Source organism: Triturus cristatus, chromosome 1_2 (genome assembly GCF_964204655.1).
Source record: "Triturus cristatus chromosome 1_2, aTriCri1.1, whole genome shotgun sequence".
Classification (NCBI taxonomy): domain Eukaryota; kingdom Metazoa; phylum Chordata; class Amphibia; order Caudata; family Salamandridae; genus Triturus; species Triturus cristatus.
Genome location: NC_140580.1, coordinates 990,695,240 through 990,720,859, shown reverse-complemented (window position 1 = coordinate 990,720,859; position 25,620 = coordinate 990,695,240). Strand labels below are relative to the sequence as shown.

At 44.9% G+C, this 25,620-nt stretch overlaps 1 protein-coding gene across 2 annotated transcripts in view; it reads right to left on the bottom strand.

Annotated features, from left to right (window-relative positions):
* The window catches only part of FUT7 (fucosyltransferase 7), a 46,851-nt gene that overhangs the window by 5,749 nt on the left and 15,482 nt on the right, over window positions 1–25,620 (bottom strand). The window contains exon 1 of one of the 2 annotated variants that reach the window (XM_085611172.1): window positions 8,837–8,915. The exons of the other annotated variant lie outside the window; for it this stretch is intronic. The gene's annotated coding sequence lies outside the window, so the exon portion shown is untranslated. Of the gene's footprint in view, window positions 1–8,836; window positions 8,916–25,620 lie in introns of those variants that run through there. 2 annotated transcript variants of the gene reach the window in all.

The following is a 25,620-nucleotide window of genomic DNA, read 5'->3' as shown; positions in this document are numbered from 1 at the left end:
CACGCAGGGAAGCTTTATATGGCCTTGTAAATATGGAGCACCACACTGCATAGCCAGTGTGTCAAAAAAAGTGACACACAAGCGGCGCATGGAGCTTGCAAATATGCCCCTGCGAGTGGCAAAATACCACGTGGGGTTTCTGCTCAGGTGGAATTCCATGACTTGTAATGAGGGCGTTAGAGTATTACCTCCTTACTTCTGTTGGGAAGCAACACTATGCAATCAACTAGCTGGGATATTTCTGTTTGGAGAGAATGGATGTTACCCATTTTAGCTGCTACATATACTGATTGTTTCCAGCATGTAAACATGGGCCAGTAGAACAGCAGTCATAGAAGAATCACTTACTAAACAACTACAAATTAACATTGTAAACTTCCAGAGCCTTTGTGTCTTTTTCAGTCTGATCAGCGATCTCCAGTGCTTTAAGTGGGATGAAAAGTGCTTGCGGCACTTTTGGGCACTAAGAAGCATATCTAATAAGCCTACAGAAGAGATATGCCCTATTTAACTAAGGAAGTGGCCTAATACACATGAGGTAGAATCCACTTCTAGATACATTCATAAATAAAGACTTACTAGACAAAGAATAATTGAAATGGGCGGGAAACAAGGTATTTAAAAGTTTATATAGCACTATTATCCGGGGTTAAAATAATAAACCACTTGACATTGTAAAGTTGTTGTAGCTACTCTCAGAGAGTCAAGTGTACAAACATAACACTTGATTATTCATTTGGTATTCAATAGTATCTTAGGTCCTAGGATATCGGTGGCAAACATAATTATCCACTCTCTTGCCTTATTCCTGTGTCACAAAAAAGACTTCCAGTACTTTGATGTTGCAGGTCCAGCACATGGCAGGCAGGCAGCTACCTGTTTTTTTAGTTGGCAATGAACAGAAATAGCAGCCTTCTCCTGGTTTAATGTCCATTTTTAGGTCTTGCCTACAGCCAGCTTTAGCCATAGTTTTCTAAAAACCTAAATGTTACCAACATATGTATGATGGTCTTTGGTTCCCGACTTAAATCATTGGATTATTTGTGCTGTGTCATTTGACTTAATATTATTATTATTATTGAAGTTCATATATAGCGCATAGCTACCTGTAAGGTTGTCCAGCGCTTGAGGACAGAAGTCAGTAGCCTAAGAACGTGACCTAAAATAGCTACGTTTCTAATGTCTCACGGAAGGAGATTAGAGAGTTGCAGCCTCTAATAGACTCAGGAAGAGTGTTCCACATCTTGGGGTCCAGAAAAGACAATGAACGACCATCCATTCGAGAACATCTGACTTTGGGCACTGAAAAGAGGGACTGGTTACTGGAATGAAATGTGCGGGAAGGATGATACGGCACGGCCAGCCTTTGTAGAAATTGTGGGCTTGAGTACAGCTTGATTTTGTACATGAAGCAGAGAGCCTGGAAGTTGATGCACTTGGGCCCTGTGAGCCAGTGGAGATCATAAGGGAGACCAGACACAGAAGAGTATTTGGGGAGTTGAAATAGCCTAGCTGCAGTGTTTTGGACCATCTGAAGACGTCTAATCACTGCCTTATCAGCACCCAGATAAAAGATGATACTATAATGCAGCCTAGATAGTATAATGGCCTGAATGACGGTTCTCTGAGCGGAGAAGGAGAGCATCCATAGGAACTTTTTGAGCCATTTCATTGTGGCAAAACAGAAAGATGTAACCTTGGCTGCTTACGACTTCGTAGTCAAGGTGGAATCTAGCCAGAAGCCCAGGCTCTATACCATGTTGGCAGGTTCGGGGAGACTGCCCAGAGTGGAAGGCCAGTTTTGGGAAACCCAAAGCTGTGGGTTTTTACCCAGTATCATCACCTCTGTCTTGTCCCCATTAAATATTAGGGAGTTGGCATTCATCCAGATGCAACATGGCTGAGGCAGGAGTTAAGATCTTCTGAGCTAGCTTCCTGTTCCGATGACAGACGGAAAATAATCTGGGTTTCATCGGTGTAAGAAAATAGGGTCAAACTGGATCATTCTACTAGGTCCGCCAAAGGACGGACGTAAATATTAAAAAGCATGGGGTTAAGGGCAGATCCCTGGTAAGCGAGTGTGATCTTGATGCTGTGTTGGTGAAAAAGACCTGAAAGGTGCGGTCCGACAAGAAGGATTTTAACCAGGCAAGTACCGTGTTTGGAAGGCCTAGTTTGAGCCAATCTATCGACAATAATGTCATGAGACACAGTATCAAAGGCTGCTCTGAGATCTAATAGGATCAGCACGGCCATGCCGCCCCAATCTGGGAGTCAACAAAGATGTTCTGTGACTCCTAGAAGGGCGCTTCTGTGCTGTGCTCAGCTCTGTATCCTGCCTGGGAAGGGTGAAGGGCATTGTGGGCTTCCACATACGAGGTTAGTTGGATGTTAACTTTAAAAAAAATAAAATCTTAGAAAGAATGGGCAGTAAAGAGAAGGTTCTTTAGTTGGCCCCATAAAAAGAGTCCAAACGAGTTTTTTTCAGCAAAGGAGCACCATAATGTGTTTCCAAGCTTTAGGTAAATGACCTTCACTTAGTGAGGAATTCAAAAGATTCACTTATAAAGATGAGAGATGTGGGCTCAAAGTGCTGAGCTTGGATGGAGAAAGAGTATCAAATGTGGAGCCTGATTTAATAGACACCGATAAGTCCAGGAAACAGGCAGAATCCAGGGGAAGAAAAGATTGTAGCTGGGCCGATGACAAAGTAATGTCCAATGACATTACTTCTTTGCGCGGAGAAAGGATGGGGTAAGGTTACAACAAGCATTTCCAGGTAGAGTGGAGCCCTTTGCTCCTGTGACCACAGTGAGGCAGATGTTTGTCACTTTGCCGACAAAGAAATCTGCCAGCTCCACACATTGATCCTGTGAGAGTGAGCTAGGAGGGATAATGTTGCTGGGGATAGATAGGCCTTGGAGCACTTTAAAAAGGGTTTTATAATAGTTTTGTGCATTTGATATTTCATTGGAGCAGAAAGGAGCTCTGGCGGTTCTGCAGCGTGCGCGTTCACTGGAGACGTTGTTAATCGCAGTTTAGATCTACTCACGTGTTACTGGAAGTCTCATTAAATGATACTTTCTGTTTTTCTGTGTCCTTTTTTTTTCCTATTCAGCATTCGTACTGCAGTATATGAGGGACTCATTTACGTCCCTACCTCTCTCTTTGCTTGTCATCCCTCTCTTTTGTATCACTGCGCAAGGCTGCAAACCAGTGCTCTCAACCATCCACTGCTCTCCCCCTTCACTCTCTCTCCACACTTCACCCTCTGCTGCTTGTCCAGTGATCTCTCAACTCTCCTCTTACCGCCCACAGCTTCCATCCCCGCTTTTGTCTCCCCACTTCCCACTGTCCCCTCACTTCCTGCCACTTGTGGATATTGGCTTTGACAATGCCTGCACATTTGAGGCACAAGCATGGGCAAAGCCAACAACAGCAGGCAGCCCCCGAGAATGGTGGTACTTTGTCATCAACCGTAACAAAAGTGCACGCTGCCTAAGCTCAACCTAAAAAGGATCTGAAATACAAGTGCGCTGTTGTAAGGTTAATTCCTCTCTTCTTTCTTTGCCTAAATATTCTCCCATCTGTTCAGCCTTATTGACTGGAAGAATGTTGGGTGATGTTATGGAATGTTGGTGTGAGGGCTTGTGGAGAGAGTCAGTTGAGGATGAGAGGCTGAGCAGAGGGAGACTGCTCCTGGTGGGGCTACTCTACTATCTTACTTCCATCTTATTTACCATCCTACTACCATCTTTCTACATTTATAACTGAAACTTAATAAAAGAACTACTTGGAACCTACAACTTGTCTGCATCTGGATTTTCATACTACAACATGCGCCAAGGACCATAGGTGTCTATTAACCTGGTGAAATGAGAGATATGGTATGAAACAGGTATTATGTCCACCTTCTGCACTGTCTCACAGGAGGAAAAGACCTTCACCTCACGTAGGCCTGATGACAAAAGTGCAAAACACTTCCTTATCATCAACAGTCACAATTAGCATACAAGAGAGCTTTACAGCAAGCCCTCAAGCTGCCAAACCAGTTATATGAATTCCATCTTCCTTTTATATAATGAGAAAAGATGGATAGCTCAGCGCCCAATAAACAGGACATGAATAAATAAGCCAAACACTCGACCAGAATCCTTTGATCTGGAGCTGATGGGAAATGTCTTGAAGGCGCATCACTGCCTCTCTACGTTACACTGAACTTGGCCCCGCCCAGGATCAGGCAAATAGACAGACACCAGTCAGGCAAGGCAACATGTTCTGATGACGCACACTGTCAGCCTGATAGCAGGTAAAAAAATCTCAGCTTTAATCAGGACCTCTTTAAGAGAGCCTGGCTTCACTCTACCTACCTGGAGCCACGTGCTGAGTACTGCTAATAAAGCATTGAGCATGCACATGCAGCATCTAAACTTCCAGCAAGAGCTGGCCAAGAGAGAAAGTTCCAATCCCCTAATATTAGTTAGGGCCAGGTCATTCATGAAAAGGTGCGAATTATGTCACAGAGCCCGGCTCCTAGCCAATACTGGCTCCAAAGGTTAATCACTAGAAAAATGAGACCAGTTCTAGCCAGGTCCTTGTGGTACCGTCAGAAGCAAGATGAAAAGAAACAGGACTTTTGGAGGTGTCCTCCTCTTTTGGGCTCCTAAGAGAGAGTGGAGCCTACAGAGAAGGAGGTACTTTGAGAGTGAGAAAGTGATTTCTTTGTTTTTAAAGAAGACCACATTGTGCTTGGGGGAGGAAGGGTCCCTATTAAAGTAAGGTCTGGAATGACGTAGGACTGAGGAGGTGATGTTAGAATCGAGCACCTGATGTAATGGAGTGCTAGCATGCGAGGGAAGACAGGGAGGACAGTGAAGAAGCTAACTTCTCTATGGTGGAGATGTGGTGAGCCTTGCATCACTCCCTTTTTTGATGGCTTCTTGAATAAATATTTCTTCCAAGCATTTATAAGCTGTCGTCATCGGGCTGTATTCAACGTCCCCCTCTCTGCCTATCCATCTCTCTCTCTCGTTCTCTCTCTTCCCGCTGTCTATCAATGCCTCAGCACGTCTGCCTGTAGCTCTATTCCTTTGGAGATGCCTGAGTATCTCCATCTGTCTGCCTTAGAGTTCTTTCTATAAAACTATTTTTGGATGTTTCTATATATGTTTCCTATATGTCCCCATCATTTCCTTCTCTACCTTCTATGTTTCTCTTGAGTCAGTTGGTTGAGATTGGTTGTTTTTTGCATCTCTTTCACTATGTGTTTCTCAGTCTAGGATTTTGTCTCTCATTGAACGCCTTTGGCCTCTTTAGAACTGTGCTTAGCCTCTGACTGTGTTTCTTTCTGCCTGTCTATGCATCTCTCCATTTGTCAATGGGTGTCTCTCCATCCATTACTTGTAAATATAGTTCCCTTTGACGCCGTTTTCTGCATTAAAGGGGCATGCAATGGGTTTTGCTGTGGGAGTTCCCAGCAACACCCATGGCTTTTTGACACCATCCCAGATTTACAAGGAATCGTAAACCTGAGGCAGCGGCAAAAACGTACAACTCTCCAGGGGAGGCATAAGGGCGGCACGATAAGGAGAAATAATTGTATTGCTCCTGTTTTTATGCTCTTCCCATGTTTGCTGCATTCTGCAGTACACGTAGAAGAAGCAAAACACCATTTGTGATTGTTTTTGTGCAAGAAGGTGTTCCTTCCTTTACTTATTCATTACAGTTGAACACCATCTTCAAAAGTACCCGTTGAATGTGTAGAACTGTCTTTCTCAAGATACATATGTACTTATATAGCACAGGCTCCCATGCCGTATCATTGTGTTAGAATGTTAAAATAGCTGGACAGCAATGCCATGAAATGTGGGGCATGGTTTGCTTTTCATCACATAATATGCTGCATAACCTGCTGGTTTTAGTTTCTTAATTTGCATGTTCATGCTGCATTAGTTAGTAAACCCTGTTGCGTAATAGGGTCCTTTGCTGCCGCATAATTGCAAAGGCCCTGACCATATATAAATGCATAGGTGCAGATTTACAAGCCCCTTGCGTCATCTTTACGACACCTTTGCGTCACTTCAGTGATGCAGCGGCGTCGTAAACCATGTGCCACTATGCGACAGATTTACAACGTGACGCATCTAGTGACATGCGTCACGTTGTAAAGCCCTACGCTACATTATACCTGCATCAGGTATAATGTATGCAGGGTGGGCATACCATCTTAAGGAAGCCCCGTAAAAGTGATGCAGTGAAATCAACAAGATTGCACTGAGTCACTTTTACATCCATGCTGCGTCAAAACCTTACGCCTGCTTGTAGCAGGCGTAAGGAGTGACGCAGCATTGCAAGTATAGGATGCCCCTGAGCAGTGCTGGACTTGCGTCACGCTTGCGACACGACTCCAGCACTGCGTCACCTACATGCTGACAGATGCGTCACTCATCCGTCTCTCCTTGCGCAATGGTGCGCCGCATTGTAAATGTGGCGCATCCATGGTGGCGCAAGGGGTTCCTAACGTCACGCAAAAATAACTGGGGCATCCCTGCTGATCTGCAGGGATGCACCAGTTATTGTAAATCTGCCCCTCTGAGTGTAGTTACCTTATTGTTCTTCTCCGTTCCTGGTGCTTTTACCACCTTAGAATTGGTTTAGGGGAAGAAATAGTTACTAACTTTAATCTTTCTTTACATTTTTTGCTTTAAAACTCTATTCTAAGATGTGGCTTCCTATTGCACAACATTTTAATGCTGTCTTTGGAATTTCTATGCCGCGCCTCACCACTTTTAGCTCTTCAGAAAGTACTCTGTGCAGGAAGTGGTTAACAGCATCGTCATTCCCGGAGGCATAGACAAATTCTTCTTGTAAAACCAAGATCTCTAGCTTTCATAGAGTTCCTTTGGAGATTTCATGATTTTTTCGAAGTATCGCGATGTCTCAGTTACTTGTAACAATCTACAATAGGTTCTGAAAGGTATGGGTTGATAGCATCTTGGTTCACATCAACTCGAACAAATGTCCCAAGTGTGGTAATTTATCTCAAGTATATTTCATCGCATTTGTTGGAATTTAACCACCTGCCACAACCTGCCTTCGGCTGTTCTGAGCATACTTTACGCCATTCAGAATGGTTTTTAGGCAATAGCAGGATAAGAACAAAATCTTGTTTCACAGTTTTGGGGTGGCATATTGCTTCAAAGTGCAGATATCTGTCTTTGAATGACACAAAAGCGTGTATTAAAGAATTGGCAAATCCAATCACTCTGGCGTTGACGGCCATTTTTGGGGGGTTTGTCAATGCTTGTTTTGTTGGGGCTGCTGCGGGCCCTCAACAGCATAAACAATGTGTGGCTAAAAAGCAAACATATTGTGGCGTCAAAAAGCACATATTGCCATAGTAGTCCCAACACTGAAGAGAACTGTTTGGTGTGCGATGTGACTCTAGTGAAAGAGCATAATCCCGCCACTCACAGTTAAGTTAGCCAATGGTTGAAATGACGGTCAAATTGCCCCATGTTGTAGTGGGTGGAATTAAAACGTACACGACACAACAGACCAGTGGATGAAGTGTGCTGGCAAAAAGTCCCAACACCTAAGTGTATTACAGATATAATTTTAGTAAAATCAAAAGGTCTTGGCTAAAGTCGCATCTAATTACCTCGCCATTCTAGTCCCCATCAGCACTTTTAGCACTTTCATAGGAGCTCCAAGATGGACCTGTTAACAATTCAGTATTTCATTTTTAGGTCTCGCTCTCGAGACCTATTGTCGCCGAGATGCCTCTCAAGGGAGACAGACCGGGGCACGCGCAGCGATAGGGGTCGGGGTCTGTGGACGCGCTTGCGCAGACGCACACGCACACACAGACACACGCGCGCACACACACCCCGCCGCTGCCGACCCCCCTTTTCCGAAAATACTGAGAGGTGTGAACACTACCAGCGCGACGTCCGTATAATAATGTATAAGTGATAAAGAGTTGAAAAACAAAATTACTTTTCCGCTGCAAGCATTGGCTACGCAAAACTTTATTTTAACTTTTCAGTTTCACTTTCATTTTACTGTAAAAAGGCCTCGCGGAGAATTCGCAGTAATATTAGGAATTTGCGCCTCCGCCCCGCTCCCCCAAATAAGTATATCAGGAACAAACTAAAACCAATATCTATAGATTTAAACTTGGCTCTCTCCCCGAAACCTCAGCACTCCTCTATACAAAAAAAAAAACAAGCATTTGCAATGCAATAGGTCTCGCATTTGTGAGAGTTTAAGATATTGGCAATGTAAATAACAATGCATTTTATTTATGTTTTAAAAATCAACAAGTAAATAAAAGGCATTGTCATTTACAACGCCAATAGCTCAAACTCTAGTAAATGCGAGACCTATTGCATTGCAAATGCTTGTATATTCTTATTGTATGACTTCTCCTTTGTGTCTGTAGAAATAATGGAGAATATTTTCATTAGAAACTGCCATATGTAATCTAACTCACGTTTTGAAAAACCTTTTAAATCAGGCTTCACTCCTGTGTCGGATGCATTTGTTAATTCTGTCTAATTTCTCTGACTTTTTGCTTTGTCTGCACGTTTTTATTTTGTACTTCTGAAGCTAACTGCTCTTGAAGTGCTCTGTCTTGTGTTCAGTTCGTAAATTAGTAACAAATCACTTGGACACCTAGTGTGATTTTTATCCATGTCATAACTTGATACATTGGATATTATACTTCGTCTGCCTAACCTTCTACATTATTCTGTGTCCTTGCTTATACGCAGCTGACTCATTATTTTAATAAATTGACTTTGTAGCTTCTTATTAAACATGAGATGGAACTTACTGCAAAGATTTTCTACTCCCCGGATAATTCTTTGGTGTCCTCTGGCGTGTCCGAATGTTGGGAAATGCTGTGTTAGTTTGATTTTCAGGCCTAAGTGATAGTGTCTATTTTGTCGGCCAATTGAATGCTGGACGTCGTAGTTGAGAATGTGATGTAGCACCATTCAATGTTTCTTCTTAAATTCAAAAACAAAGTATTGTTTTTAAAATGTGTATTATATTTTCCATTAAAAACAGCTATTTCTTGATGCAAATTTTTTTACCGGCAGACTTCTTACTTAGGTCTCGCATTTATAAGGTTTAAGCCATTGGCATTGTAAATGACTGCCTTTTATTTATGTTTTGAAAACCAAAACATAAATAAAGGCTATTGTCATTTACAATGCCAATGGCTCAAACTGCATAAATGCAAGACCTATTGCATTGCAAATGCTTGTTTCCTGTTTGGGAGGTAGTATCCCCTCAAATGTAATGATTGACGAGCACGGCTACGCGTACTGAAAATTACCGTAAGTAACCGGGGCATTACATTTCCTTAATCCTATAAACGAGGTGCAATCAAAATCTGGATAAAGTAACGTTAAATGTTAGGTTTTCGAGTAGACCTTCTTACTAGGTGTGGCAGTGACTTGATGTGATGGCTCAACGCACACTCAAAAGGTGTATTTCCTATTAGCAAAAAGTTAACAGCTACGAAATCTTTATAATGCTGTTTGCTGATCATGGCAAATCTAGAAATTGCATTTTGGTGTATAGCAGAGTCAAAAACTATTCAAAGTACCCGGTAAACGAGGGTGAGATTAAGTGTATACCACAAGGCTGCGTGTCAAAACACAAACATTCGAGTCTGCTTATTTTAGGACAAGTGCACTGCACTGTAAGCAGAATTCGCGAAAGACGTCAGAAAGGGAAATCGAAAGAAAGACACCCCTCAACTCCCCCCGCCTCAATGTTAACTCCTTCCTACGTTACTTTGGTACTGCTGAAAACATAGAAGAGGGACTTCATACACAAAACTATCCCTCAAGGTTGAAACTACTAATGTGGCCATCTTAAAGACACGGCGTCATCAGATTCTTACTGATAATTGTCGGGTGAAGAAACGAAACACGTCTATAATTTGCAAAATTGTTTCCCTTTCGTTATGCCCAGCATCAGTACTTCGCTGTTAGATTTTATTAAATCATAAAGAATAAAAGTGGCATACAGACAATATTCTCGTAATGTTTTAACTTGTGTGTTCCGTACATTGGAGTTTGAAAAATACAAGAGTCCAGGATCCGATTTCCAAAATGTGTAAATGATCGTGCCTTTTTAGTAAGACAGGTGTTCTAACCACTAGTCGCAAGGTTTAGTTTGTCTTTCTTCACTTTTCATGGCGGTGACACTGACTGTACGGACTGTCATGGCAGCCCCCAGTCGGTGTTGCTGCCGTGCCGGGATGTTGCTGTGGCTGCCGCAAAGAGGAGTGGGCGCGAGGGCACCTAGATACCGGGTGGGGAAGCGTGCCTCCGTGTTACTAAGTCAGTTAAGAAGCGCCCAGAGCGGAGCTTGGAGCAACAAACATGCTGCCAGTGTGGAGGTTGACGTGGGGGGAAGGTAAAGAGCAGCAGAGTAGAAAACACACATGGGTCAACAAATTTGCTACGTGCAGGGCACAATTCCTAACAAGCTTTGGCAACGCGAAAGTGAAAGTGATTACTCGCGTGCTACGGGGGAAAGACACATGGCGCTGCGCGCGTGCACGTTCACGTGTACTGAAGCTTTAGGCCACGGCAGCACTTTGAAAAGCCTGTATACAAAATGTCTCGGCCAGATCAGCGCAAGCGCTGGATCAGACGAGACCTAACGAAGGAAGGCCGTGTTATTTAATGCGCTGGCGTTGCAGCGCGCGCCCTGCATGCATGCGCCCCCCCTCCCAGCGCTGCAGGGCCAAGGCGCGCGGGCGGGCACTCACCTGTTCTGAGACGGCCCGGAAGAGGCACGAGGCGTCCTTGGTGGTCAGCTTGCGGTACAGCCCCAGAGAGCCGAGGAAGTCGTCCATGGTCACCTCGTTGAGGGACTTCTGCCCGAACTACTTCTTCATTCCCCGCTGCATGGCGGCGGTTGGATACTGTGGGCTGGGTCTGTGCTCTGTGGCCGCCCCCTCTCACGGCCCTTAATCAGGGCTCAGGGGCTGCACATGAGGGCAGGAACCTCGCACCTGCGCGCACGACGCTCCGCGGCCTCTGCGCCCACAGGCCTGCCAGGTGAGCGTCCGACCTCCCGGGCAGCAAGCATGTCATCTGTTTTGCAGCCAGCCCCCTCCCCCCAAACATGCACCGCCCCACCTTTTTACAAAGTTTCAAGCCTCGGATGTTTTTGTGCTCCAAAGAAGGCACGTCAAGACGTTTGTTTATTAAGCACTCATTTAAATGTCTTTGAAACGAGGACTGCAAGGCATTAGTCTTTAAACTGTGATGTATGCTAGTTAACAGTCCATATGGACCGATTTTTGTCACACCTGCTCATTCACCCCCATCATACCTGTGTGTGGCTGCTTCGCCGTTCCAACAGGCCCAGTACCTATGGTGGTATAATTTAGCGTTCTCCAGCCGGAACTTTACCATACTCGAAATATAGTTACATTCCATTGCCTTCTATTAATTACCCACCCAGCAAATTCACAACGTCCCCTTACTTTGCCCTGTTGCCCTGCTTTAACTTAAGTGGAACAAGTCTCACCCCCCCCCCCCCAGCAAACCTTATTGGACGCTTGACATGAGCACCAGTTTCATTACACAGGGACACATTCTTTATATGGTGTAGATTGACTGTGCAGCTTTCACACAATTATGTAGCCATCACTAGAGAGGGGCTATGGCTCCGTCCACACATTGGAAGCCAGGAGTACATGTTTTGACAGGGCACAAGATTTGTGTTTCCGCAAAAAAAAATACTTACCCTCCATACAGCTGGGATTATATTGTTTATTTATCCTGCTGCCTCATCTTGAACTTTGATGGACATACACATGACATTGGAATGCTATTAAAGTGTCTTAGACAAATGGAAAATTAATTTAGTTTTTCTTTGGCAGCAGCAGAGATGGCAGGAGGACTGTCATTATCCTACATGGAGTTTAGGTGTGACTTGGCAGTACCAATGTCATATGACATTCTTACCTACACCAATATTACCTAAGCCAGTAGGTAGTTAGAATTAGGATGTAGTTTCGATAGGAAGAGCGTTTTTTTCATTTGCCAATAACTTTGGCATCGTTTGATTAATTTTCCAGAAATTTTTAAAGCTAGTTTGACACTCACTTCAGCTGCTGTCTTGAAAGTTTTGTGGTGCTCCTTCAAGCAGGAGGCTGAGAAAAGGGAGGAGAGCCCCCAAAATGCATTTTCCCTGTGTTACTTTCCATATTATTGATACACGGCTACAGACCAAACGGCTGAACAGAATGACACCAAATTTGGCAGAAAGGTAGATGTCGGATCAGGGAAGTGCCTGTTTGTGATATTGTCAGAGGCAGCTCCTCTGCTAAGGCGGAGGAGCATCACCCACTGCTTTTAAGCAGTGTAAATAAAGGAAACATGAAATGATAATAACACAGTTTCTGTGCTGCTTTGCGTGGATGGCTGATCTGCTCTCAGAGCAGGGTAAGGAAGGAGTGGTTTGCCCGCTCCTAGTGTGCAATGACTGTTTGGCTGGCCCTATGGGGCGGCCCAAACAGTCATGCGCACTATGAATGTTCTCCATACAGGCTGCATTACAGCCTGCATGGAGAAAATGCCCAGGCCCACAGTCTCCATCTGAGTGCCGAACCACGGCACTCAGACCAATCACAACGCTGCATTGCAGCGGCGCGGTTCGTCAGGGGAGCCTATGTGCTTACCAATCACAATGCTGTAAGTTGTGATTAGTCAGGGGAGCCTGGGTGCTTCCTGTTCGGTGGAGTCCTGACATGGAGGAGAGACATGGCGGTGATTAGGTAAGTTATTTTTATTTTTTTATACCTCACACCTGCCCCGCCACCCCCGAACGGTGCCGTCCGCCACTGAATTTGGTGTAAATCCGTTCAGTAGTTGTGGAGTTATTTTAAAAAATTCCAATTGTATGTATAGGGACGCAGGGTATATGCGATACCGCCCGATCTTGTGCTGAGATCTAATTGGCTGCCAACAGTTCAAACCAGGAAGTGTTGGAAGCCATCTTGTGGCTCAGCTTGAATCGAGTCACATAAAAGATTTGCAAAAAAAGAAAAGGGGGCAGGGTAGAAACACCCTGATCCCCTAGGCCTCCTGAGGGTGTGGGGGGTCCCACAGGAACCCGCAGGGCCCCCAAAAAAAATTCAGCTGAAGTGCTGCTGGATCCACGGTTCGCGCTGAAAATTTAAAAAAGAAAGGAGGGGGATTGCACAGCCTCCCCCTCCTCCTGGGGCTCGTTGTGAGGCAGCTGACAGAGTATAGAAAGTATAACTAGACCAGCCAGGTCGCCCCTACGGTTTCTCCTATAAATCAAAGTTCCCTCTCCTTTTCAGCCGGATCCATGCTTGATTCATCTACAGGAATCACAGAGGTCCTACCCTAGTTAGTGCCTTGTTTCCTTTACGCACCCTGGGCCCTAGCTGTGGGTCGCATTAGGTCGGTCTGTCACCTGTAATCTTTTGCAGCTGTCGTTTGCTGCCCCGAATTGTCTGCTCCACTTCAACTTTAAAACTGAGTCACACACGCGCATGTTTGATTCGGTTGAAATTATTATTATTATTTTTGCAAATTTATATAGCGTGAACTCGGCCTGAAGGTATTGGAGCACTTTATAGGAGCACCAGTTATTGTTACACAAGGACACATTCATTATTTAGTAGGCATGGGAGATTAAGTGATTTTATGGCATGACACGGAGGCCAATATTATGCAAATCTCCTTTATTGCGTAGCTCACAGCAGCAACAATGAAGAGATCTAGAACTTCAAAAAAATTCCAACAGGATATATAGTCCATGACAACGAAGACATCTCCCTTCTTTGTTGCTGCTGCTCACAAGATAAGTACATATTTTTTATGCTCTTGATCTGTAATAGTTTTGGATATGTGTGGTGACTCCTAAGGGTGGCTGACGAGTGGCTAAATGTTCCCCCTTTACCCCTCTCCCACCCTCTCCACACTTTCACTTCCTTATTTCCTATTAATGCCTTTTCTTTACTGGTTTGGGCTTCTGATTTGCCTTGCGCCTCCTCATAACCATTATCGCTTGTCTGATTTTCCTTGCACCTCTTCTTAACCATTATCGCTTGCGCGTTAACTCGCTTTTGCCCTTATTTTGCGAGGATCTGCTTATCTCCTCCTTTCCCCCGAGAAGTTTCACTCCTCGCGCCCCCCCTCCCCCCCCCCTCTCACACGGGACCGGCGTCTTTCAAACGCCGATCCCGTGCTGAGACCCGCACTCCGCTTTTACAGCGCGAAAAAGGACACGGGACCGGCATCTTTCAAACGCCGGTCCCGTGTTGTGCCTGACAGGATGTTTTACTCACGCGGACCGGGCTTCTCAACGCCGGCTCGCGCCGCTACTGCCGTCTCCGTGGCAACCCTGCGGCCTCACCCGAGACTGGGGAGGCCGCGCTAAGTTTCCATAGAGACGAAACACAGGAAATCTAACGGAGACTCTCTCTTTCCTCAATAATTAGTAATTGGAGGGTTTGGAAGGCCTTAAGAAGACAATTCTTACCGGTTCTTTCTACCGGATCGCCTCAACTCCTCACTCTCTCCCAATCAATAAAAAAAAAAAAAAAAAAAGAGACAGAAAGGTAGGACAAACACCCGGTCCTAATACAAGTTGGTAAAAAGAAAAGTAGGACTATAACCTTGCCCCTCTATATAGAAAAAGGACTTCCATTACGTCTAATTAAAGGAAAGTCCCTTAGCATACATACAATTGTCTCCATAACAACCCACATCCATTTTATCTTTACTGTTTGACAGTTGATTTCTCTCACTCAGCCATGTCTACAGATCCCTCAGTTAACACTATGGAGGATAAACTTCAAGGTCTTATTGATAAAGCCATCGATAAAGTTATGGGGTCACTGGATGACACCATTAACAAAAAGTTTGAAAATCTATCCAAAAAAGGATGGCCATCCACGAGCAGTCAGGAGGAGACCGCAAAGAATATACCGGCTCAAAGAAAAAGACAACTTAAAAGTAACCCTGTTAAAGGTACAAAAAAACAGAGGAGCTCCAACCCTACTCTCTTGACTTCACGCTTTGGCGGTGACATTGACAGTGCCTCGGGCACAACAGATGGGCGACTCAAAGGCCCTACTCTTCCTATCTCCATCGATAGCGACGATGGACTAGAGGATGAAATTGACCTTTCCTACTCCTCAGACTTCAATTCTGAAGAGGAAGGTGAAATTACAGAGAACTCAGGTGAGGCGTCAGGGGCCTCAGGGTCTAAAACGGGAATTCTTGACCCCTTCGGGGAATATATGTTTGACCCTCTGCTTATTAAGCATCCCCTCTCCCCAGAATGGGTCCCATCTCATCACATTGGAGAGTACCTGTCTTTCTGGCTACGCAAAGAAATTCCTAAAGAGGTCAGATCCCGACTTAGATCTGAATGTCCTCGCCCCTCTCTACCGGATAAAATAACTGCAACCCCCGATTTGGATAATAAAGTAGTGGCATTCATTGCCAAAACTGGAAGAGACCCCAGAAAAGGTCTTGACAAAGGACTTAAATCATGTCAAGACAGACTTTTAGACATTTCTGGTCCTCTCACAAAAATCTTTGAACTAGCCGAAGGAGGGTATCTTAATAACACCCCCATAGACCCTAAAGAGCTGTGTCAATGGGCGCAAAGAGCGATTTGCCTGTTGGGCAATACGAACACTGCGCTTTCTAACGAAAGGCGAAAGAGTGTTCTACTCAAAATTGACCCAAAGCTGGTCGAACTAGCTAATAAAGAAGGGGGAGCTTCCTCTCAGGGCCTTCTCTTCGGAGACGAATTTATCAAGGAAATGGCCAAATACGTAGGAGTTTTTAACTCAATCCAAAAATCACAAAAGGATATAAAGAGAGTTTTTAATAATAGAGTTTTTACCCGGGCCGGGAGGATGCGGGGTCGATTCCCTGGCCGTGGAAATTTCTCAACAAGACCCTACATGGGACGGGGAACAAGATTCCCACAATCCGGATTTTCATCCCAGTCATCGTTCTTTCCCCAAAGACAAAGATTCCGCGGAAGAGGTTTCAGAGGGGAAAAAAGACAGAGATCCTTCTCTTCAGGTAAGTGCAACCAAAGAGCTTTCAGATACCCCTATAAAGGTGGGAGGGAGACTAGCCCTTTTCTCTGGGAACTGGAATATGGTGACTCAAGACCCTTGGGTACTGGACACCGTCAAGGGCTTCAAGATAGATTTCACTCACCTACCCTTTCAGGAAACCCTACCTCGGGAAATCCAGTTCTCAGAAAAAGATTCCGCCCTCGTGAACCAAGAAGTAAGGGACCTATTCGCCAAAGGTGCGATCCGGGAGGGGTTGGAGACTGGCTTTGTCAGCAATATCTTTCTAGTAGAAAAGAAAGACAAAAAGATGAGACCTGTCATAAATCTAAAAGAATTAAACCAATGGGTGGTCTACCGCCATTTCAAGATGGAAGGGATTCACCTTCTCAGAGATATCTTGAGGAAAGGGGATTGGCTTACTCGCCTAGATCTCAAGGATGCGTACCTAACCATCCCCATTTGGCCCCCTCATCAAAAGTTCCTCCAATTCCTTTGGAAAGGGAAACTATGGCAATTCTCCAGTCTCCCTTTCGGACTTTCTTCAGCCCCTTGGTGCTTCACCAAGGTCCTTCGCCCAATAGCTGGCTGGCTCAGAAGCAAAGGAGTAAGACTAATTCTCTACCTGGACGATATTTTAATAATGGCTCAGTCCAAAGAAGTTGCTTGTCAACACACAAGTTTTGCCATAAACATTTTGGAACATCTGGGATTTGTTATAAATGTAAAAAAATCGCTAACAACTCCAACCCAAGAGACACAGTTCCTGGGTTTCTCGGTAAACACAGTCCTTGCAGAGTTAAAACTCCCAGGAGACAAGGTAAGGAAACTCAGGAAAGAGTTAAGGAAAATTCTAAAGATTCACCACTTCCCTCTAAGGAGCCTAGCGAGGATTCTGGGCTTATTGTCTTCGACTATCCAAGCTATCTATCCGGGTCCTCTTCACTATCGGGCCCTTCAGAGACTCAAAGCCAAAGCCCTCAGGACGAATCCGTCTTATTCCCAATTAGTTTCCCTGGATCAAGATTCCAGGAAAGAAATACTCTGGTGGTTGAGAAATGCCGAAGCATGGAACGGGAGAGCAATTTTCGGGCAGGATCCGGACCTAGTAATAGAGTCGGACGCCAGCCTAGAGGGTTGGGGTGCCACATGTGGCAACTCTTCAACGGGGGGACTTTGGACACCCCGCGAGAAGGATCTTCACATCAACTGCCTAGAACTTTTGGCAGGATCCTTTGCAATCCAGAGCTTCACCAAGAATATGATGAAGTGTTCAGTCATGCTTCGCATGGACAACGTTTCGGCTGTGAGATACGTGAACAAAATGGGAGGTCCTCATTCAAAAGGTCTATCCGATTTAGCCAAGAGTTTTTGGGCGTACTGCCTCAAGAAAGGAATTTCAGTCATTGCAGAACATATTCCGGGATTGAACAATGGGGTAGCAGACTGGTTCTCAAGGAATTTCAGGGATTCCAGCAACTGGAGACTCAACAGGGAAACCTTTCTGAGGATCCAATTGTTGTGGGGTCCTTTTGGAATAGACCTGTTTGCGGACCGAGTCAACTCTCAACTCCGCAAGTTTTTCAGCTGGAGACCAGATCCCATGGCCTTGAGGATAGACGCCTTTCTCCAGAACTGGCTGGGTTTGAGACCCTATGCTTTCCCGCCCTTTGCCATGCTCCCACGTCTTCTCCTTCAGATTCAGAGAAACAAGGAAATAGTTGTAGTTATAACCCCTCTATGGAGATCCCAGGCCTGGTTCCCCATCATGTTGGAAATTAATGTGGATTTTTCAATTCTCATTCCTTCCTTCGAAGAAATAATCACAGGCCCTCAGGGAGAATCTCACCCCCTTGTTCTTCAAGGCCTCATGTCACTGATGGCATGGAAGATTTCAGGAGACAATGGCAGCTCCCGGGACTTTCGGAGAGCGCTTTCAGTCTCATGTCTGAATCATGGGCACCTGGAACAAGGAAGGTCTATAGATTGGCTTGGCGTAAATGGGTTTGTTGGTGCCTTCGACGGAATTACGATCCCATTTCAACTTATGTAGTCCAAGTTCTCAACTTCTTGGCTGAATTATTCGCTTCAGGTCTGGCCTATCGAACCGTTAACGTCTATAGATCGGCAATCGCTGCTGGCCATTGCTTAATAGATGGGATCTCAGTAGGTCAAAACTTGTTAACTAAAAAAATTATGAGAAGTATGCGGGTTTTAAACCCACCTTTGCCCAAATATTCTAGTTTATGGGACGTAAGGGTTGTCCTTAGATTAATCATTGATTGGGGTGAAAACTCAACTCTCTCACTTAAGAAACTATCCTATAAACTGACTGTCTTACTGTGCCTTGTTTCGTTCAGACGTACCTCTGATGTCAAAGCATTAGATATCTCTTCAAGGGCTTACCAACCTGAGGGAGTTTGTTTTTTCCTTAAAAGACGAACTAAGACTATGTCTTCTTCTGTATTCTATCCCTTTTTTCCTGAGAATGAAACCTTGTGTGTGGTTAAGTGTTTGTTAGAATATGAAAAAAGAACATCAAGCTTAAGAGGCATTATCGATCAATTATTAATATCCCACAGGCTTCCTCATAAAGCAGTCTCCTCCCCCACTTTAGCTAGATGGGTTAAGGATGTCATGAAAGAAGCTGGGATTGACATTTCCATTTTTGGGGCCCATTCTCTTAGAGGAGCTTCAGCTTCAAAAGCCTTTGTGCTGGGTGGTAGCCTTCAAGATATTCTTAAAGCTGCAGATTGGTCAAATGAGTCCATTTTCAAAAGATGTTATTTTAAACCTGTTTCAAATGTTATTGATAATGCCTTGAACACACTTTAAACTTGCATAATATTGGCCTCCGTGTCATGCCATAAAATTTAGATTTTTCACAGCCTGCTGGGCAGAACATCTGGATTTTATTAAGGACACGGAGGCTAAGATTATCCCTCCTCTACTGTTCCCTCCCTGGGAATATAATTTAGTTTTTTCTTCTGTCTTTTCAGATTAGAATGTTCAAGAGAACTTCCGGTTGTCTTCATTAAAGTTACTTCAAGGAGATTATAAAGTTTTTTCTGGTTCAAAGCTATCTTGTTCGCCGCACAAAGAAGGGAGATGTCTTCGTTGTCATGGACTATATATCCTGTTGGAATGTTTTTGAAGTTCTAGATCTCTTCATTGTTGCTGCTGTGAGCTACGCAATAAAGGAGATTTGCATAATCTTAGCCTCCGTGTCCTTAATAAAATCCAGATTTTCTGCCCAGCAGGCTGTGAAAAATCTAAATTTGCCCAGAATCACCGGATGTGGAGTCAACCCCAATCTCGAACCTTGGTTTCCCATCTCCAAAGTCGGCAGTCTAGCCGTGAGACCACATCCTCTCCCGTTTTCTCCATTTGGTTGAAAACACGCACTAATTATTATACTGCGTCTTACCTGCCTGGATCGATGAATGAAATCAGGCATCCCATAATGGAAAGCAGCCTTGTTATTAACAGGCCTGTTGATTCCTGTCCATTAACACTTTTTTTTAAACTTTCTTTTTCATACCAGGCCCTTCTGAAATAAATCACAGGCTGCCAGCGTGAGGCCCTTGTTTACCTTTCTTTCATCGCAGAAGGCAAGCTGCGCTTCCCTAGCTAGCTAAGCTTTCTAAGGGCTGCCTCTTACATCAACAAGCATTTGCAATGCAATAGGTCTCGCAGTTACACGAGTTAAAGCTATTGGCATTGTAAATGACAATGCCAATAGGCATTGTTATTTGCAATGTCAATAGCTCAAACTCGCGTAAATGCGAGACCTAACGCATTGCAAATGCTTGTTGTCTATTGCAATTAGGCCCTAGTGATGTTCAGCATTTCTTGTTTTGCTTTTTAAACAAAAGATACAAAACTACACCATAATTCCACATCTCTTTCCATCCGCTATGGAAAAAAAACTAGCAGGGGAATAATGTGAATGAACAGAATGAAATTGAGTGGTGTTCGTGTCATGTGCTTTATTTTTAGCGCAAAATGCATTCTTGAGTCCAGAATGGATGTGAAAAGATGTTCTATGCTAAAAAAAACAATGGTGTTAAATGTTGGGTTAGCATTTGTATAATTGTGTGTAATTTTGCGAAATTTTCGTGAAACTTTGCATAATTATGCAAATGGTAATTACTCAAATTTCACGCACCCCTAGATACAATAACCCTTCAAAATGAAGATGCCCATCTTGTTGTCACTTAGGGCATTGCCTCTAGTATTACTCATGTTTAAGTTCATGTTATAGAGTCACTATAGTCGGCTGGGAGTCTGGTCTGGTGAGTATGTCGCAAATACAAATCTCCCACACTAGCAGGTTAACAGACTCAGACATCCTGTGGCATCTTGGCCACTCCCAATGAATATTCCCCAAGAAATGCTCCTGGACCTTGTGGAAAAAATATTATTTTATGGTATTATCATGAAGAACAAAACGATGTGAAGGAAAATCCTTACTTTTGAAAGAAAAGCCCTCACCCACTATTGTGGCATTTTTCATCACCGGGGGGACATTAGTGGTGTATCGACAGTGTGGGGTCGACCAGTAAACTGGGAGCCCTTGCTGTTTTTTAGTGGTGATGAGAAATAGTGTAGTTAAAAGTATCCCGTGGATGGATCCCAAGAAACGTTTATTCTGGAATCCACAGATTGGATTAAAATATGAAGCCGATGTTCTGGGCCACTAGTAACCCTTCACAACAAAAGGGGGACCAAGAGCGCATAAGGGTCCAGCATACGTGCTCCAAAAGGCACTGGAATATGGACGGGTATGCAGTTCCTATAGTGGAAGGTAACAGGGGGTGCTCAGAGTTCTAATAGGTCAGTGAAAGTGGAACCCAAGGGGTACTTCCCTTTTTGGAATAGGATTCCTCACACACTCAAAAGAGTGTCATACTTCATCATAGGGCTTTTGCTCCTCGTCAAGCCGGCGCCGCAGTGCTCGATGGGCACCCTCTAGGGGGCTCTTTAGCGGAGATCTTTTTTCCAAAAGAGCCGTATGTGAAGAGCCTGTGTAGGGCCCTGAGTGTAGATGTGTAACAGGTGCATGTAGGAGTGGTGAGTGACTAAAAAGGATCAGGTAAATCTCAGGACTTAAGACGATTTATTCTTTGAGTGCACCTATCCTGTCCTGATCCAACAGTGGAGGCAGGGTAGGTCACCGCGAGAAGTTTGCCAGGACGCTAAGCTGAAATACAGCATGCCTCCCTAGATGCTCTTGAGGAGGCACACACGTAACCATAATTGGGTCCACCTTGTTCGGTTCAAAAAGGAAAGGCCAGCCTAATCAGGCTTTTCTATGATGCATTTTGTATAACACCCAGCTGCCTGGATCACATGCTGCAAATGAATGGTTCCAAGCATTATGTAAATAAAATGTTGCCCCCCTAACATGTTGACCCCTTGATTTGTTGGCCACCTGAGATCATTACCTCTAATGATGGCACACATCAGGACAGGTGCACTCACCAAATAAATTGTCTTTAGCCCTGAGATTTACCTGATCCTTTCTAGTCACTCACCACTCCTACACTCACCTGTTACACATCCAGCATCGTCTCACTGCCATTTGAGCAGTGGATAAAATACAAATAAAATTATAATAACATGTTATTATCATATTAATTATGTGGTTTACGTGGGGGGGGGGGGAACTTGGCTGTGTCACAGCCAGCTAGTGGAGAAGTGGTGGGCACTTAAGTGCTCATGACTGCTTGGCCAGCCGTCTTGGGCCAGCCAAACAGTCATGCACACTTTGCATGTTCCTCTCCAGGCTGCAATACACAGGCTGGTGAGGAACATGCCCAGGCTCCCACTGCCTGTCTGAGCGCCAAACTACAGTGCTCACACAAATCAATGCTGCATGGCTGGGGGAGCTTATTTCTGCTTCCTGCTTCAAGCAGGAACAGAAGAGGACGACAGAGGCGAGGTGGTGGTCAGGGAGCAAGGCAAGTCATTTTTTATTTATTCAATTACAAATCCAAGTCCTCTCTTCGGAATAGCAACTTGTAGACCAGTTAGATCCCTAGCACAGAGATTACCCAGTAGGTGGCTGACTTGGCTGACTTGCTTGTCCCTGAGAGGGGGTCTCCCATCATGCTCCTTGTTATCCTTTAGTTACTATTGTCCCATTGGGTGGTTTCCTCTCTTTTTTTGTTTTGCCCTCCTGCCTGGATATAGATTGTAATTGTAAAGGAGATTTTGTGGAGGAAACACTGATTGGGCCAGCCATATATTGGTGGTACATGGGAACGGAAAAACCCATAGGAGAAAACTGCCTTGGGTATCTGCCGTGCCCTCTTGGTCTGATTTCATTGTCACTGCCATCAGTGCTAGAATCTAAAGCCCGTTTTTGTTTGGAAGATTAATTTTCTGATTCGCTAGAAAAATAGTCTTCTTTAATGTTACGATAAGTAGAGTCATGGCCATACTTTTTCAAATCTTTCTGTAGTTCGTTGACCTTGGACTGCGTGAGAAACTCCTAAAACTCTGTGACTTTTTTGATAATCCCATTAAATCTTTTTTTGTCGATACCAATTTGGATTTGAGATTTTAATAAATTCTCACTGGTTTGAATTTTGATCAACTTTGTTTCAGATAGCCTTTTTACTGTGTTGATTAACAGAATTAACTAGTCCCTCATGCACCTCAATGGAATGAGGGGCCATTCTCTTCTAAATGTTAAGTAGTCAAGAAAATACGAGGGTCACTGTTGACTATAAGTTGAGGAGGGCGTCTTTGCAGCGTAAATATTCCGCCATCAAGGTCCATACAAAAATGTTTTTTTTTTGTTTTTTTCATTTGGTCAGAGATTTCCAGATATTAGTCCCTGCTAGCAATGGTGGAGCACCTACATTGATGCAGCATCCTCTACAGAAAAGGAGACAGATATTTTCGATCTTGATAATGGATCTTAGAATAGATCTCTGTGAAAAATAAATGGATAGTGCAGCAGCAAGGGTTGTTAACAATTGATAATTGTGTTCCCATAGCTGTCCTTAGTGGTGCAGGGACATTTTGTAGTAAAACTATCTTGTGAAAGGATTCCCAGAAATGTTTATTGTGAAAACCAGAAATAATACTTGTGAGAAGTTGGCCTGGCATATGCTGTTCCTAGTTATAGGGACACCTTGCACCAGTCCAATTCGACTCTTATTGATGATAGGTTTAAGACAACCTTTAAAGAAAGCTATCCTAGTGGTAGCTGTGGAGAGCAGCCTTCAGGCTAAGTCTTGAAGGAGTGTTAAGCTTATTGTTTTACCATAATAACCTCTTGAATAACCAAATGAAAGAGTAGCCCACACAGGTATATATATAAAATATATGTATTTATTCTAGACAGAATCCCACAGTCACTTTATGTGGCTAGTGGCAAAGTTACACTTCAAACAAGCATTTATAAACACAATAAATAGCACAGAAATCAATGGGCCCCAGGGGGGGACCAAACCATATACTAAAATAGTGGTATAAGAACCACGACAATTCTACAGGCAATGCCTAGGGCATTTAGGATCGCTTGCCCCTTCAGAATCCACCCACAGTTAAGAGGAAGGGAACCCACGGGAGACGCGTGCAGTGCAAAGAGCTGCTATCGGGATCGCAATGTTAGCCTATGGAGAATGTCGCGGTTGAATATTTAAAGTTTAAGGACACTTCTAGCAACAGTACAAAGTTAAGGCTTGAGACTTAAGGCTTTGGAGAGCCCACCACCACGGGAGTACCGAAGTACCACTGTTACCTGCCCCAGGGAAGCCGGGTGCATAGGTCGATTCTGGTGTCGGGTCGCGGGCTGATTTTCTATGGAAAAGTAGTCCAAACTGCTGCTAGCTGCAAGCGTCGTTGAAGTCGTGAAGATTGAAGATGAAGAGAAGATAAAGATGAACCTGAAAGCAGAGGGGACAGAGTCTGGGTCACAGCAAAGTGACCAGGGAGCTCACAGAAAGGAGCTCGTGGATGTCGGGTGCTTCAGGTGTGGAAGGTACAGCTGGGCTCTGCAGTCACGGGCTCCGGGAGGCCTCAAGGAAGGCCAGCTTCTGGAGGGCGACTGTCCCACGTTGGATGAGGGTCGCTGCGGTGTTAGTGTCCCGATTGGATCCACTAAGCATTGGCAACCGCAACCCACGCAAGATGTACAAAGCAGCTGCTGGTGCAGACCCACGAGGTCTGAGGGTGCTCTCCTTTGCAGGGAGCGCAGAGCAGGCCTGGAGCAACCAGGGAAACTCTTGGAAAGGTAGATTGTCCTCTGTCAGGGCCCACAAGTAGAGGGAGAAAGGACCGCGGAAGGCAGCAAAATGGAGTGCGTAAAAGGGCTCCCACGGGCCACCGGAGCGGACTAGGGAGCTGAGCTTTGGCACGGATGCTGCTTGAAGGTTGGCTCAGAAATGGGCCAAAGCACAACTTCCCCACTGGTCGGGGTCGTGTGCTATGCAAGAGGTGGCCGGGATCTCGGGGTATGCAGGGATCTCGGCACCCACGTGGTCCACGGTGCTCAGACTTGCTGGGCACGCTCACAGGACTCTGGGATGCACTGGAGACTCACCTCAAGGTTGATGGAAGGCGTCGAAGTTCGTGAGAGCAGCGAAGTTCCAACCGGGTATCTTGCGGTCTTTTAGGTGCCTGCCAAGCAGGGGGATAACTCCTTTATCCCAAGGGAGATTTCTTCAGTCAGCTGGGCAGCGGCTCGTCGAAGGTCAGTTCTGTTAAGTTCTGGCCGAATCTAAGGCTCTAGGGCAAAGTTATTCCCATATATCCCCAAGATTAGGGGATGGTCCAAAATAGAGCCTGCCAATCAGAGTAGAGGCGGGAAAGGGTGGCTACACCCACTCCCCTTTGTGTGTTTCCCGCCTGGGCGAGGGGCAGGATGCCCCTGAACCGGTTCCAGGCGGTGTATGCAGAATTGGGGCTCTGCAGCTGCCTACGTGCAACTCTGAAAGGACATTTGGTGCACCCACCCTGTTCCAATCCACATATCCTGTCTGGGGAGGTGCTGGCACCTCCCTGCCACAGGAGCCCTATTGTCCAGATGGCGAGGCTGGGGTTTTCCCCAGCAACAGCCAGCCAGAGTCGTGTAGGTGGCGGACAGTAGCCATTTTGTGGTACATGTGCACTTTTAAATTGGTGTCTAAATTCTACCGCTTTTCCCATATCACCCTCCTAGCAAGGGGGAATCGTACCCTCATGCCCATGGCTGGACTGGGGGTATGATTCCTTCATGTTTGACACCAAACACGATATGGTTCTGTGTAGCCATTCTCAAGTTATCGCGATGACGCGATTCACTTATAATGCGGTTAAGAGTATATGGTATGGCTACACTACAAACAACCCAGTAACGGTTTTACGAAGGTTGCAGAGAGGTCCTACTCATGTAGGGGTCCCCCCTCACACATACCTCAGCACCCAGCCCTGTAGGATTACCAGGGCCTGCCATAGGGGTGACCTATGAGAGTATATGTGTTGTAATGGTATGGGATATAGGGTACCTACATCCCTGTAAG